This window comes from Microcaecilia unicolor, chromosome 6, assembly GCF_901765095.1.
Source record: "Microcaecilia unicolor chromosome 6, aMicUni1.1, whole genome shotgun sequence".
In the NCBI taxonomy this organism is placed as follows: Eukaryota; Metazoa; Chordata; class Amphibia; order Gymnophiona; family Siphonopidae; genus Microcaecilia; species Microcaecilia unicolor.
The window spans coordinates 337,636,926-337,653,026 of NC_044036.1; the positions used below are offsets into that span (position 1 = coordinate 337,636,926).

Here is a 16,101-nt window from a genome sequence, read left to right on the forward strand (position 1 = left end):
CCTGGCTCTGAAGAAGGAGCAAGTCACAAAGCACCTGGCAATTCAAGAAAGAAAATAAAAACAACACTGCAAACAAAAACTGTTTATTGACGCGTCTTAATTGTTGTAATTAAAAACAGGGAAGGAATCTTTTCTTCTAACGACTTTGCCATTATCATTACTTGTTAGTGCAGCTGCCTTATTAATTTCTCATTAGAGTCTTAGTGGACTAACCCGGCAAGCACACTGCTTTATTCATTAAGCGTTTTTAATTTGCCTTCCGTCGTCTGATCAGGTGCCGTCTTCTTACAGAGAACGCCAAGTTCACCACAATCCCTGAATATTGGGAGAGCACTGCTCCCCGGGCTCATCACAGTGGGAAGGTGAAGCCAGAGGAGAACCTGCTCCTTGCTCCTTCCCCTTTCCTTAACACAGGCTGGTCTCTCGCTAGCTTTCCATCTCTGTCCCAATGCCCTCCTGAACCTGCAACACTGTACAGATAAACGGCAGACAGGGTCTCTTCTCACTTACGATCTAGTCCTGTGTTTCTCAAGCCAGTCCTGCAGTACACCCTAGCCAGCCTGGTTTTTAGAATTTCCACAATGAATATACATGAGAGAGATCTGCATGCATAGTCACTGTGGATATCCCGAAAACCAGATTGGCTAGAGTGCACCTCAGGGACCTTTGCTGGTGGGGGTCCCCAACCCCCGCCAGCCGAAGTCTTCTTCAGCGCCGGTCGACTCCGGCGCCTTCTCTGATGATCTGTTTCTGACTCCTGACGTTCTGCATGCACGTCCTGCACGGGGCTTCATACAGGACGTGCACGCAGGACGTCAGGAGTTAGAAAAAGATCATCAGCGAAGGCGCTGGAGTCGACCAGCGCTGAAGAAGACTTCGGCTGGCGGGGGTTGGGGACCCCCGCCAACAAAGGTACCTGGCGGCAGCAGCGACAGGGGAGGGGCGGCGGTTGCGGGAGGGGGGTCCAAAGTGGTGGTGGTGGGGTCGGTGGCTGGGGGGGGGTCAAAAGTAGAGGGGGCCAGGGCTTAATCTGTGGGGGCCAGTGCCCCCATCTAGCTACGCCCCTGGTGTGGAGGGGGGGGGGGGGCTTAGGATTGACAGACCCGGAAGATAATCCCGGATCTCTTAAACCTTTTCTGCCGTTTGACAGGTCCGGTCTTTTTTTTTTTCACAGCCCGGAACTGTCAAACAACTTCTGCGGGAGGATTGTGCGTCCAGGCACAAACCTCCCTCAGAAGTACCTCTATGATTGAAGCTAATAGTGACCTTACGTTGGCATGCTATTAGCTTTGATCATAGGGGTGTTGTTTACCCGCGTTGTTCCGGTGCTAATTTTAGAGCGCTATTTGGAACAGGGCGGGGGATTTGATCATCAGGACGTAAGTCACCAGGAGCCACCTGTAAGAGGCAGCCACACCGTCTCACCAACTACTCGCAAATTTTACAGCAGCTTAACAGTCCCTCAAACACCCCATCCTCACATAAATAATTCAAGGCATTGAAAATCAAAAACCCCCATGTTGGCTAAATGTGAAAACGTGTTCACATATACCTCGTGTGAGAGCACCTCCCCAGTCCCTCTATCTCTCCGCCAGCCGCCCCTCTTCCCTCATTATCTCTTTCATTCGACTTTTTTTCTCTTTCCCTCTTAGGCCCTCATGATCAAAAGCAAACTCCGGCGCTAGAGGCTGTTAACGCCATACTAGCGCCGGAGTTTGCTGCCGACCCACGATCAGAGCCCTCGAGCGCGTGAAACAACGCACTTGAGGGCTCGTAGCGCAAATAGTATGCAAATGCATGCCAATCAGCGCTTAACGCATTCATCCCCAACGATCAGCATCCAGCGCGCCAAAGATTGGGTCGCTGGCCGCGGCAAACTCTACACCAGCTCCGAGCTGGCGTTAGGGTTTGCGTCGATCATTGGGGAGGAATGGTGAGCCCTGTCCAGCATGCAGTTGCATGCTGGCAGGCCCCCGTTCCCCCCCAAAAGCAAACACAAACAGGGGGCTGGAGGTCCGGTGGACCTCCAGTCCCCCCGGCGATCCCACCCCCCCCCATGTTCAGGGAGGGCTGGAGATCCGGTGGGTCTACAGCCCCCCCCAAACCCCCAGAAAATGTCAAGTTGCCGCCACCGGCGGCCAAACCCTCTCCCACCCTCCCACCCAGTGAGTGATGGGGGGGGGGGCTGGAGGTCCACCCCAACTCCCCCCCCCCCGTGTTGTCGTACCAATCCCTGGTGGTTCAGCATGAGTAGGAGTAGTGACAACCCCCCTCTTGGCCCCCCTATCCTCTCCCACCCTCCCACCCAGCAAGCGAAGCCACCCCAACTCCCCCCCCCAGCGTTGTCATACCAATCCCTGGTGGTCCAGCGTGAGTCGAAGTAGTGACAACCCCCCTCCCGGCCCCCCCTACCTTTAGTTGGAGGAGGGACGCAGCCTGCCTCCCTCCTCTTCCAGTGGATGACACCGCAAAATGGCGGTGCCCAGCCCCACCCATTGCATCCTGGGATGCACTGGGCGGGGCTACAGACCATGTAAGGGAGCGGCGCTCGCTGGGTCGGAGGGTGGGAGAGGGTAGGAGGGCCGGTAGGGGGGTTGTCACTACTCTTACTCACGCTGGACCACCAGGGATTGGTATGAGAACGTGGGGGGGGGGGGAGTTGGGGTGGACCTCCAGCCCCCCCCCCCCGTCGCTCGCTGGGTGGGAGGGTGGGAGAGGGTTTGGCCGGCGGCGGTGGCCACTTGACATGTTCTGGGGGTTTGGGGGGGGGGGGTGGAGACCCACCGGTTCTCCAGCCCTCCCTGAACCTGGAGGGGTGAGATCGTCGGGGGGACCAAAGGTCCGGCGGACCTCCAGCCCCCGTTTTGCCTTGCTCAGGGCAGGGGTAGTCAGGGCCTGGTGGTCCCATGGACCTCCAGCCCCTGTGTTTGACAGGTTTGGACTTTTGACAGCCCAGACCTGTCAAACAAGTGTGGGAGAACTGTGCTAAGCGCATGCTCAGCTACAATTCTCCCGCACTTCTACCCCTTGATCAGAGATAATTGCGCTGTTTAAATTTGCATGCATTATCTCTGATCATCAATGTAGTAAAGCCCTGCGCTGTTCCAGCGCTATTTTTAGAGCGCTATTTGGAACAGCACGGGGCTTTGGATCATGAGGGCCTTAGATCCTGTCTCTAGTTTCTTTCCCTCCTTGCTTCTTTCCATTTCGGCCCTGTCTATCTTATTCCTTTTCCCGCTTCTTTCTTGGCCACAGTCTGGGGCCAATCCTTAAACCTAAATCCCTCCTTTTCATTACCTGCAGGATAATGAATGTGAATAGCACTGCAGGCCACATTTCTGAGCATGCCAAAAATAAGAAACAGACCGAGATAGATAACTGAAAGAAATAAAACAACTCAGAAAAAGGGAAATTAAGATAGACGATACCTTAATACATGTTTGACTAGAACCTTCTTCTTCAGGTCAGGTCAGTATGAGCAAAAGATGATAATATCAGAAGACAGAGGTGAAACATGCGAGCGTTCCAAACATATTACTTTATCCAAGACTGAAATAGACATGTGTATCGTCACTTACTAACAAGGGCAGCTCGGCTGTCAAAACTGTGTTCTTTTCCATAGATACAAGGCAAAATATACTCTGCCTTGCACAGTATTTTTATTTCTTTACAGCGCTTGATATACCACAAAATATCCATCGATGGTGTCTATGTGGTTTACAATGATTGAAACAACTAAAACAAAATCGGAGTAGGGGAATAGAAGAGAACTAGTGAGGAGGGAAGGGGGAAGAGAAAAGGGAGACTAAAAGCAAGGAAAGGAAACGAAAGGCAAGCAGAGGGGGGAGGCTGAAGGCTTCACAAAAAAGATAGGTTTCGAGGAGGGATTTGAACTTGCAAAGGGAGTGTTCAGTGCTGAGATACAGACAGAGGGAGAAAGTTCCAAATTTTGGGGCCTAAATAGTTTGAGGCAGTTTTGTGGGAAATTCGAAGATAAGGAAAGGAGGGGAAGGGAGAACAAGCAAATTGTTATAAGAGGAGTAGAATGATTAACTAGGAATATGCGGAATTAAGGGGTTGTTGATATAGGCTGGTGCATATGGATAGCGACCCTTGAAAACCAGAATTTGATTCAAGAAGGAATGGGGAGCCAGTGTTCAGAAAGCTGAAGAGGGTTAACGTAATCAACAGGGCCGTGCCAACACAGTAAGCACGGTAAGCGCCGCAGGGGGGCGCCTGCCTTCAAGGGCGCCGCGCTGTCAAGTTGTATTTAAGAAAAAAAAACCTTACTCCTCCGCTCCATCCCCGATTCCCCGGTGCTTTAAATTTACCTCGCTCCGCCTCCGACGTCTGCGCAGCGTCAGTGAAAGTGCTGCCTGTCTGATGTCTCTCCACCAGCCTTCCCTTCGCTCGTTCGTTCCCTCTGTGTCCCGCCCTCAATGAAATGATGTCAGAAGGCGGGACACAGAGGGAATGAATGAGCGAAGGGAAGGCTGGTGGAGAGACGTCAGACACGCAGCGCTTTCACTGACGCTGCGCAGACGTCGGAGCCGGAGGTGGAGAGAGGTAAATTTAAAGCGCAGGGAGGGGCGCCAACTGATGGTCTGCAGGGGGGCGCCAGAGACCCTAGGCACGGCCCTGGTAATCAAAATGGTTTGCACTGTGAAAGAGTTTAACAGCAGTAGACTGAACAAATTGAAGGCGTTTGAGGGAGACAGGGAGTGAAGAGGGAGACCAGCGTAAAATGAATTACAGTAGTCAAGATGGGTGATGACAATTATTATTATTATTTGTAGCATTTGTATCCCACATTTTCCCACCAATTTGCAGGCTCAATGTGGCTTATATTTGCCGTAGTGGTGGTTGCCATTTCCGGTAACAGAATTACAAATGGTATTGCATTAAGGTGCATACATACATGGTGACATACATGGAACATAACATATATGGAACAGATCATGGTATATATATATACCATGTGCATACATACATGGTAAAGAAGAATAAATTATGGTATTACATGAGGGTTCCTGAGTAATAAATTGGATTGTAACATACGTTAGGTCATCGACTATAGAGAGATCCTATTCAACATAAGGTTTAAAGAGGTATTGCTTGATCATGCACATCAAAGAGGTTAATCAGCCATGTCATAAGAGTTCGGTTTTGTATAGTTAGCAAAAGGGAATGGACCAAAGGAGAACAGAGAAAGGAGTGGACTGAATGAAGACGATGCAACACACACACACAAAAAAAGATGAATGAGCCACCTCATCGATCCTGGGCTTCAAAGTGAGTTGACTGTCAAAGATGATACCTAGAATTTTTACCGAGTCAGTGAATCTAAGAGGACGACTGTCAATTAAGTGATTGGGGGGGGGGGGGGGGGGGGAATGGGAAGGGATGTACTGGCTGGAGAAGACGATGGATTAGCATTTGCTTACATTGAGAAAGAGAAGGTTACTTTTAAGTCAGTTGGAAATATGATTGAGGCAGGTGTTGAGTACGGACAGAGAAGCAGTGGGGTCTGAGATGCAGCAGATAATTTGAATATCATCTCCATAACAGTAAGGGGAGCAGCCCTGTTCCCGAATAACTGTTAGTAGTGAAGAAAAAAAAAAGTTACAGAGGGTGGGGACAAGGATAGAACACTGGTACACCAGAAGAAACAGGAAATACAGGAGAGAACGTCATAATAAGATAGTTGGAAAGACCAATTGGAGGGGTAACTGCTAGACCAGGAGAAGATGACATCAGAGATAGCAACCGAGTGGAGGCAATGAATGAGCAATGTAAGGTCTACTAGGTGAAACGCTGAGGAAAGATCAAGGGAAACAACTACAACTGAATGATGATGGGTTGATCCAAGGAAGAGTGGCTGGAGTGTGAAGGCCAGTAAAAGTGTCTCAGTACTGTGTCCTCGACAGAAGCCTGTCCTTGGTCTGCTTATACTGTAATTCTGAGCTCTGTTGACACTGTCGTGCTGCCAGTAGGGCTTCGTACTGTCTATGTTCATCTCCTGGCAGAAAGAAACTAGACAATCTTCTGTAATAATCAGAGTCCCATGATGAACCGAGTATTAACACCATAAATCACAGAAATGATTCTTTATTGGTAGACCTGATGTGGCCATGTTTTGCCCTCAGGCTGCATCAGGGGTATAAATATACGGCAAATCCCGGTGTCGGAAACAAGGTTATTTCAAACTTAACAGACTGACTTATGTTGTAATGCTGTATGAGAAACACTATGAGAGCGTTTTGAATCCTTAATTGCTGTTTTATTCTGTTACTGAAATAACATTGTTTTTGACACTGGGATTTGCTGTATAGTTGTACCCCTGATGCAGCCTGAGGGCAAAACATGGTCACATCAGGTCTATCAATAAAGAAGTTCTTTGTTTTACAAAAACTGCAACAATTTACTACAGACTCTTGTAAGCCACATTGAACCTACCCACAGGTGGGAAAATGTGGGATACAAATGCAGAAAAAAATAAATAATACTTATTACTGAACTTCTGTGGTTTCTTATAATCAGTCCCTCCATACAATGCCCAGTCATCCCACTGGTTGTCATGACTCCAGGGCCGGGGTCCAGTTCAGTGGTGCAGGGAGCTGCTGCAGCGCCTGACTCCGGGTTCTGCGTGGCGATGCGGGCGGCCATCGCAGCGCCCATCTCCTCCTCTTCCTTCTCCATGGCAGTCATGGTCTCGGAGCTCTGTGCGGCGGCACAGACGGTCACTGCGGCACTAGCTATGCTGGCTCCTCCTCTGCTCAGCAAGGGCGCCCTGCTGATGTCAGACAGATGTTGACTTGAGGCCTCAGCTACTTTTGTCTTCAGTGCTGGTGCATTTCTGATCCTGATTATTATTTGCTGTCTGCCTGGACCTGTAAGCCTGAACCTGACCTTGTCTCGTTAACCACCTGCCTGAACCCGTAAGCCTGAACCTGACATTGTCTTTGCTAGCTGCCTGCCTGAACCTGTAAACTTGAACCTGATGTTGTCATCTGCTAGCCACCTGCTAAGCCGTTCCTGACTCCTGTTCTTGCTACAGCCAAGTCTGTTCCTGACTCCTGTTCCTGCTACAGCCAAGTCTGTTCCTGGCTCCTGTTCCTGCTACAGCCAAGTCTGTTCCTGACTCCTGTTCTTGCTACAGCTAAGTCTTTCCTGACTCCTGTTCCTACTACAGCCAAGTCTGCTCCTGACTACAGCCAAGTCTGCTCCAGACTCCTGTTCCTGCCGAGCCATGTCTGTTCTGTTCCTGCTACTGACAAGTCTGTTCCTGATTCTTATTCCAGCTACGAAAAGTCCTGTCGGCCGCCAGCACCTAGGGGCTCAACCGCTGTGGAACGACGGCCATCAAAGGCTTTTCGACCGCTTCTCTGGGAACTGAGTTCACGCCTACTTGCCTATACCTCTACTCTCGGAACAGCACAAAGGCTCACCTTTTTTGAATCCGTGACACTGGCTCTCCTCCTCCAGGTTTACTGGTATGATTGCTTTATCATGTTCATTGCCCTCCATTACTGGACCTCCAATGGGACGGGACCAGTTTTAGCCATCATAGGCCAACTTGACAACAACTGGAAGTCTCTTGGAATTTCATGGACCCCAGTGTAAGATCCTGTCTGGGGAGGTCAATATACCACAAGGGGAATTTACGTATTTATAAACAGTTTTATATTGCCATTCCAGTCAGAGATCACCCACAGGGGTGTATGACTCTTAAAATGAATATAGAGTTCAATAAACGGTAAAAATAAAATAATAAATATCCTACATGGAATAACATTCACTAACAGTCATGGTCTCGGAGCTCTGTGCGGCGGCACAGACGGTCACTGCGGCACTAGCTATGCTGGCTCCTCCTCTGCTCAGCAAGGGCGCCTTGCTGATGTCAGACAGATGTTGACTTGAGGCCTCAGCTACTTTTGTCTTCAGTGCTGGTGCATTTCTGATCCTGATTATTATTTGCTGTCTGCCTGGACCTGTAAGCCTGAACCTGACCTTGTCTCGTTAACCACCTGCCTGAACCCGTAAGCCTGAACCTGACATTGTCTTTGCTAGCTGCCTGCCTGAACCTGTAAACTTGAACCTGATGTTGTCATCTGCTAGCCACCTGCCAAGCCGTTCCTGACTCCTGTTCTTGCTACAGCCAAGTCTGTTCCTGACTCCTATTCCTGCTACAGCCAAGTCTGTTCCTGGCTCCTGTTCCTGCTACAGCCAAGTCTGTTCCTGACTCCTGTTCTTGCTACAGCTAAGTCTTTCCTGACTCCTGTTCCTACTACAGCCAAGTCTGCTCCTGACTACAGCCAAGTCTGCTCCAGACTCCTGTTCCTGCCGAGCCATGTCTGTTCTGTTCCTGCTACTGACAAGTCTGTTCCTGATTCTTATTCCAGCTACGAAAAGTCCTGTCGGCCGCCAGCACCTAGGGGCTCAACCGCTGTGGAATGACGGCCATCAAAGGCTTTTCGACCGCTTCTCTGGGAACTGAGTTCACGCCTACTTGCCTATACCTCTACTCTCGGAACAGCACAAAGGCTCACCTTTTTTGAATCCGTGACACTGGCTCTCCTCCTCCAGGTTTACTGGTATGATTGCTTTATCATGTTCATTGCCCTCCATTACTGGACCTCCAATGGGACGGGACCAGTTTTAGCCATCATAGGCCAACTTGACAACAACTGGAAGTCTCTTGGAATTTCATGGACCCCAGTGTAAGATCCTGTCTGGGGAGGTCAATATACCACAAGGGGAATTTACGTATTTATAAACAGTTTTATATTGCCATTCCAGTCAGAGATCACCCACAGGGGTGTATGACTCTTAAAATGAATATAGAGTTCAATAAACGGTAAAAATAAAATAATAAATATCCTACATGGAATAACATTCACTAACAGTTTGACAAAGAGCAGAACATTTCAGCAATGCCTCATAGTGAGAGATAAAACAGCCCAGTATATACAGAACATCTAAAAGCCAAAGGTCAAGTATTCACCTTTCTTTTATGTGGTAACCTCAGCACAGGCCAGAGATGACTCAGAATGAACAGGAAAAGCACTGGCTGCCTGTAAGCAGAGCAGCAGAACGGAGCAGGCTGGAAGGGTCACAGGTTTTTTCTCCATCATCTACTATGGTAATATGCATGAACATTAAGGGCCCGATGTTTAAATCACCTGTACGAGGCTAACTGGGAATTCTCAGCGGCCTTTAACTGGATAGTACCTGCTGAAAATGCCCGTTTAGAACCTAAACTAAAACCAGCTTCCAGGGGTGGAGTCAGCTCATAACTGGCCAAGGAAACCATATAAATAGGACCACATAAAAGTCAGTCCTATCATTGGGGCCCTTTTACTAAGTCGTGTAGGTGCCTACGTGCGCCCGACGGGCACCGATTCAGAACAACCGCATAGCTACCGCGTGGCCCTGGCGGCAGTGGCGTAGCAAGGGGGGGGCAGGAGGGGTGGTCCGCCCCGGGTGTCAGGGTGTCAGCTCGGGGGGGGGGGGGGGGTGTGCTCCCTGCCAGCTCCTCCCCCCTCGGCGCATCAACACCCCCCCCCTCAGTGCCCACCCTCCTCTGTCCAACCAGCTCCCTACCTTTAAAAAAATATCGAATCCGAAGCGAGGCGCAGCGCCTCGCGCCTGCACGTAAAAGAAATGTGCACTGTCTCATCAGGCCTTCTCTCGCTCTGTCTGTCCCGCCCTTGCGGAAATAGGAAGTTGCGTCAGCGGAGGGCGGGACAAACAGAGCGAGGGAAGGCCCGATGAGACGGTGCACATTTCTTTTACGTGCAGGCGCGAGGCACTGCGCCTCGCTTCGGATTCCAATATTTTTTTAAAGGTAGGGAGCTGGTTGGACGGAAGAGGGTGGGCACTGGGTCGGGGGGGTGTCGATGTGCCGAGGATGGTGGGTATGTCATCGTGCTGCACCCGGGGGGGGGGGGGTGCAACGGCGAACCGCCCCGCCCCGGGTGGCAGCCCCCCTCGCTACGCCACTGCCTGGCGGTACTTTCATTTTTATGCGTGCTGTTACTTCCTGTTCTGGGGCAGAGGGAGCAGGGAACCAGCAGAGCCAACAGCTGCTCACTGCACCCCTCCTGCAGTGTGCACCTGGGAGGGGGGAAATTGGAGGAGATGCGCCAGGGGGGATGGTGATGCACTGGGGGGGGGGTAGATGCTGCACCCGGGGGGATGGAAAACAGAGCACCCCGGGAGGGGGGTGCACAGCGGTGATCCGCCCCGGGTGGCAGCCGACCAAGGAACGCCACTGGCAAAACCCAATGGAAATAACCCCATCCTTGGATACAGCCAAGGTGTTTGCTAAATATTGGGGATGCTCCAGCACTGGCTCCTATTTATTTAATTGATTTTGATTTTGCTCCTGCCTTTTCTGTAGTAGCTCAAGGTGAGTTACATTCAGGTACTCTGGATGTTTCCCTGTCCCTGGAGGGCTCATAATCTAAGTTTGTACCTGAGGCAATGGAGGATTAAGTGACTTGCCCAAGATCACAAGAAGGAGCAGCAGTGGGATTTGAACCGGCCACCTCTGGATTGCAAAACCTGTGCTCTAACCACTAGGCCACTCCTCCACTAGCAGCATTCTATGTAGAATCTCAATAGTAGCAACAGAATCTCAAATAGTAGCAACATTCCATGTTCCACTGCACTAACCACTAGGCCACTCCTCCACTAGCAACATTCCATGTAGAATCTCAATAGTAGCAACAGAATCTCAAATAGTAGCAACATTCCATGTAGAATCTCAATAGTAGCAACAGAATCTCAAATAGTAGCAACATTCCATGTTCCACTGCACTAACCACTAGGCCACTCCTCCACTCCTATGAGTGCAGGCCTTCAGTGCAAACAGTGCTGCAGAGTGAGAGAATTACTGTATGGTTAAACACACTGTGAAGAGAGGAAAGGATGCTACTTGTATTGAAATGTAAGAACAAAATGCAAAATACAGGGGACGAGAAGGGATTTAGAAGACCTTTTACTAAAGTTTGCTACAATCTGGGCTTAACACACCGAATGTTGAATTCCTGGGAGCTGTGAATTTGCTAATGAAGACTACATTTCTTACAGGGTCTGCCTCTTGGTTTTATCCTTAAGTATCGCCAGGCAGGATGTTATTGCACGCTAAGCCCAGATTCTACTACGTGCTGAGACCTTTCGGGGGCTTTCCCTCTATTTTTCTTGCAGATTTACAGCAGTGCGGTACCTGCAGGATGTTCATGTGGGACCAAGGAGGTTTCATTAACAGGAGACGGCGGGATCGCACTTGGTCCATTATCTGGCCTGGTCAGTAGGCAGAGCACACCGCCATATTGAGTCACCCAAACCAATAGCAAATGCTTATTAGAAATAAGGACTGCCTATGGGTGGCTTGGCGTGGACCAATACTTTGCTTTGCTTTGAGTGTGTCAAGATGGCGGCTAAGGCTTCAGACTTGTCACTTGATGCCATCTCCTGTCAAGTAAACCTCCTTGTGTGGGACCACTTACCACCTCTTATTTAGGAGTTGTTAAGTGCTCCTGCGTTAACTCTGCATTAGCCTGTTAGTGTGTGTTAAGTATAACATGCTAGCTAAAGCTACCACACTCACTCTCCGTCCATGCCACGCCCTCTCAGAGAAAAATTCAGAAAAATACTGTAATGCACAGTTTTGGGTTTCTGCCAGGTACTTGTGACCTTGATTGGCCACTGTTGGAAGCAAGACACTGGGCTAGATGGACCACTGGTCTGTCCCAGTATGGCAACACTTATGCTGTTATGAAAATTATGCGATTGATAGCATGGAATCTCGCTACTCTTTGGGATTCCGGAATCTTGCTACTCTTTGGGATTCCGTAACCTTGCTACTCTTTGGGATTCCGTAACCTTGCTACTCTTTGGGATTCTGGAATCTGGCTTGGACACTGTTGGAAGCAGGATACTGGGCTAGATGGACCATTGGTCTGACCCAGTATGGCTATTCTTATTCTCTTGTGTTTTTATGACGTGTGGTAATAGGCAAATTATCAGAGAACCCTTAATGTGTTTTTGCAGTAGCCTGGAGGGTTAATGCGCTATCCACACATTAGCCCCCCCCCCGATTCTAAATATGGCGCCCAAGGTTAGGTGCAGAATTCTGCACGTGGTTTCCATTTCTGCACATGACTTAATAGGCCAGTTGGCTCTTAATTGGCACTAAGATCAATCAATTGACCTTAACAAGCCAATTAGTAGTTACATGCAGAAATGTCTTGTGCCCTATTCTTTAACCCCTGCGCCTAATTTCCATCATGCTTAACTCCAAAGTGGGAGGAGCATGGGCAGATGAGGGGCATGCCTGGGAATTAGGCACCATTACCAGACCTAACTGCCAGGCCTTGGTGCCAGCCTTTGGCTGCTGTATATGCTGGCACCAAATGTGGACTTTTCAGTTCCGGGCAGCATCCCGGGGCTTAAATTTGCGCTAAGTGCTTAACACCCTTAACTAAAAGAGCCCCTGCTGCAAAAGAATGGGACAGAGGATCTCTGTGGTTCTGCCCTTGTTTTTGCCAGTGCTGGAAATTCGTTTTCATGATGTGTGACTGTCCCTTCTTGTACCCTCAGCGCTGAGCTTCTAATTTTAAAATACGCTTTTTCTAGCTTGTAGGAACCTCAGCTTAAAAGATGCTTTCCAGAGAGGCACGCTGACTGTACAAAGCTCTGCCGTGTAATCAGTCTGCCCAATGTGTTGCAATCAGTACCAAATGCAGCCAGCGAAGCAAGCAGCTCCCCGGCTGCGGAGAACACCCAGGGCCATGAATAGAGCCCGATTCTGCAGCCACTTGACATGAAAGACGTGTCTGTACGTGTCTTATATGCTGGGAGGCTGCAGAGTCTGGAACTTTACCCATCTGAAAGGTGTAATTACAAGTTGACAATTGATGTTAAACATAGGCACACAGTACTCATGCCAAATTCCATTTTATGATGTCAGGTTTTTTTTTCCCCCCTGCAAATGCATGCCGGCGGTCTTCTCTGAAGTACAATTACAGACAGTTCTCCAGTGCTGTTCAAACAGCACAGGAATCCACGCCAACGGCTAATTCATGAATGAGACAGAATGGTACAGCAGCTATGGACATCCATCCAACCAGATTGGAATGCTGACATATTGTAATGTGTGTATGCATCCTTCCGAATTGTAGATTCTGGACGTATGTCAGCGAATCTGTGTGTGTAACACTTCCCAGACACCATCACAGGAGCCAATAATAACACCAGTTACTATTTCATGCAGCAGACTGATAATATCGAATCTCCTTTTCTTCCCTCCTTAGGACGGTATCATAAAGCCAATGCTGATGTTTAAAATCACTCAACAGGTACAGAGGAAGCCTGAATCTGCTGATGTATGCAGAGACAGCAACTAGAGAATTCTCCCTGGGAGGTGGCACTCCTCATGTCATGCAAAGATAACGCAGTGCCGAAAGCTGGAAGGAACAAAATCTGATATTATCCTTACAGCTGAGGGATCTTTTCAGCAGAAAGAAGGAACACAGGAGAGAGGCAAGACAAGGGAAAAAGAAGTTAGAAGGAGTGCACACGAGTCTGATGATCTCTCGATGTATATACACAGAACAACAAAAACCCTCACAGGCTTGCAATCACACAGGAAACAGCGAAGGAGACTCAAAAAGGAAGACTAAATCATGCTCTTGAATTCAGTGTTACTTGAACAATCTACAGACTTACCACAACTGTGTTTCGGCCAACGGGCCTGTCTCAGGAGCAGTGGTGTAGCTACGGGGGGCCAACGGGGCCTGGGCCCACCCCCCAAATTGGCTCGGGGGTCCCCAATCCCCACCAGCTAAAGCATTTTTTTTCTGCACTGGTCTCAAATTGCCTGGCGCCCTGTCCTGTTTTCAGTCACTGTGCACGCTCATTTTAATGAAACTGAGCATGCTCATGTTCACTTTTATTAAAACGAGTGTGCACAGCGACACAGAACAGGGCACCTGGCAATGTGAGACCAGTGCGGGACAAATGCTTTAGCTGGCGGGGGTTTGGAACCCCTGACAGCCAAGGCACCTTCGCAGTAGCGGTGGGGAGGGGAGCGGGGGGGGGGGGCAGAAGCGGTAGGAGGGCGTCGGCAGGAAGGCATTGGAAAGGAGGCGGTAGTGGCCGTGGGGAGGGCAGAAGTGGCGGCGGGTCAAAATGTGCCCCCCTCTTCCGTTTTGGTCTCTGGCTCCCCTCCCATCGAGGTCTGGCTATGCGCCTGCTCAGGAATCTTTCAATGCTATTAATGTGGCATATGGCTCAACTCAAATTAGGATTGTAGAATCCAGGAAAAAAACGTCTAGTAATTCGTAGCACTGGCGTGCAAAGCGTCATTTCGGACTGGAGACGCTTTGCTTGCCAGTCCTGCGAATTATTAGACATTTTTTCCTGGATTCTACAATCGTAACCTGAGTTGAGCCATATGCCACATTAACAGCATTGAGAGACTCCTGAGGCAGGCTCATTGGCCGAAACACGGCCGTGTCGAGTCTATAGATTGTTCAATAAACACTGAATTCAAGAGCCTTTGATGATCTCTCCTCAAAACACCACTCCTGTCGAGGAAAATCCAAAACCCGGATGAGCCCTCATCTCTTCCACTAAGAATCAGAAAAGGAGTGGCCTAGTGGTTAGAGCACCAGTCTTGCAGTCCAGAGGTGGCTGGTTCAAATCCCACTGCTGTTCCTTGTGATCTTCAGCAAGTCACTTAACCCTCCATCACTTCAGGTACAAACTTAGATTGTGAGCCCTCCTGCGACAGAGAAATATCCAGTATACCTCAATATAACTCACCTTGATCTACTACTGAAAAAGGAGTGAGCAAAATCTAAATAAATAAATTAGCACAGCCCCAGCTCAACCCATCTTAATACTGGCATACCTGTCTTCTGAATAAATGTATATTTTGTCCTGACTGTCCTCTCCCACTCTCTTTCCATCTGTGGCGGAGCTGGGGCTATTTCATTAACATGAAATGAAAACCTGCATAATTAACCAGTGACAAATAATCCACATTTTTCATTGCTTTTTTCATTAAGAATTCACAGTTTTGGATCAGGCTGAAACAGTGGTTGCTGGTGCAAAGCATCAACCTTTTGAAGAACAAATAATTTCAATGAAAGTTAGTACATTTACTGGGTCCCCCCCCCCAAATTAAAATATGGACATTTCTGGGTTTTTTTGTGATCCACCTGATGGTTCTCTTTCAAAGGGTCAGTGGGCGCTTTGCTGCTGTCACCCAGTGCAGGTCAGAGGAACAGATAGGGTAGTTTTTGCAACTAAGTAACAACAAAAACAAACAAAAAAATCCCAGACAAAAGAAAATCAACCAAACAAACACAAAACAACCAAACAAACACAAAACAAAGGAAGCCAGGGAAAGCTGGCAAGAGACAGAAGAAGGAGATATAACACCTGCTGCCCAAGCAGATGGGAATGATGGAGCAAAGCCACAAAAATCTGCAAATGGCCGAAGAAGGTGTATTTCACCACAGGTGATGTTTTGTGGTTCCCTGGAGTGATACTATTCTCTATATCACACTCATTAGCCGGCTGCTGAGGTAACACAAGGCATTCAGCTTTATCACTGGTAGGCTCTAGAGCCATGCTCACCAATCTTTCTGTGGTCACAGGAAGTGCACAACCCCTAGGTGGTGCAGGACAATGATGTGGTAAAAGCAGTTAGCTTAGCAGGGTTTAAAAAAAAAGGTTTGGATAATTTCCTAAAAGAAAAGTCCATAAGCCATTATTACGACGGACTTGGAAAAATCCACTGTGTATTCCAGGATAAGCAGCATAAAACCTGTTTTGCTGTTCTGGGATCTTGCCAGGCACTCGTGACCTAGATTAGCCACTGTTAGAAACGGAATACTGGGTTTGGTGGACCTTCAGTCTGTCCCAGTATGGCAATGCTTATGTTCTTATATCCTACGGAGCGTCTGCCTAAGCTGCGACACCAAATGCATGTTTTGGGGTCACAACCCACAGTTTGGGAAGCTCTGCTCTAAAGAAGTGGAACCCTGGACTCAGCCCCCTTCCTACCTCCTTTCCCATGCTTATTCC

General features: G+C 48.9%; 1 protein-coding gene across 1 annotated transcript in view; it reads right to left on the minus strand.

Moving 5' to 3' along the window:
- SDK2 (sidekick cell adhesion molecule 2) overlaps positions 1–16,101 on the minus strand; it is a 655,374-nt gene that overhangs the window by 185,342 nt on the left and 453,931 nt on the right. The window lies entirely within an intron of this gene.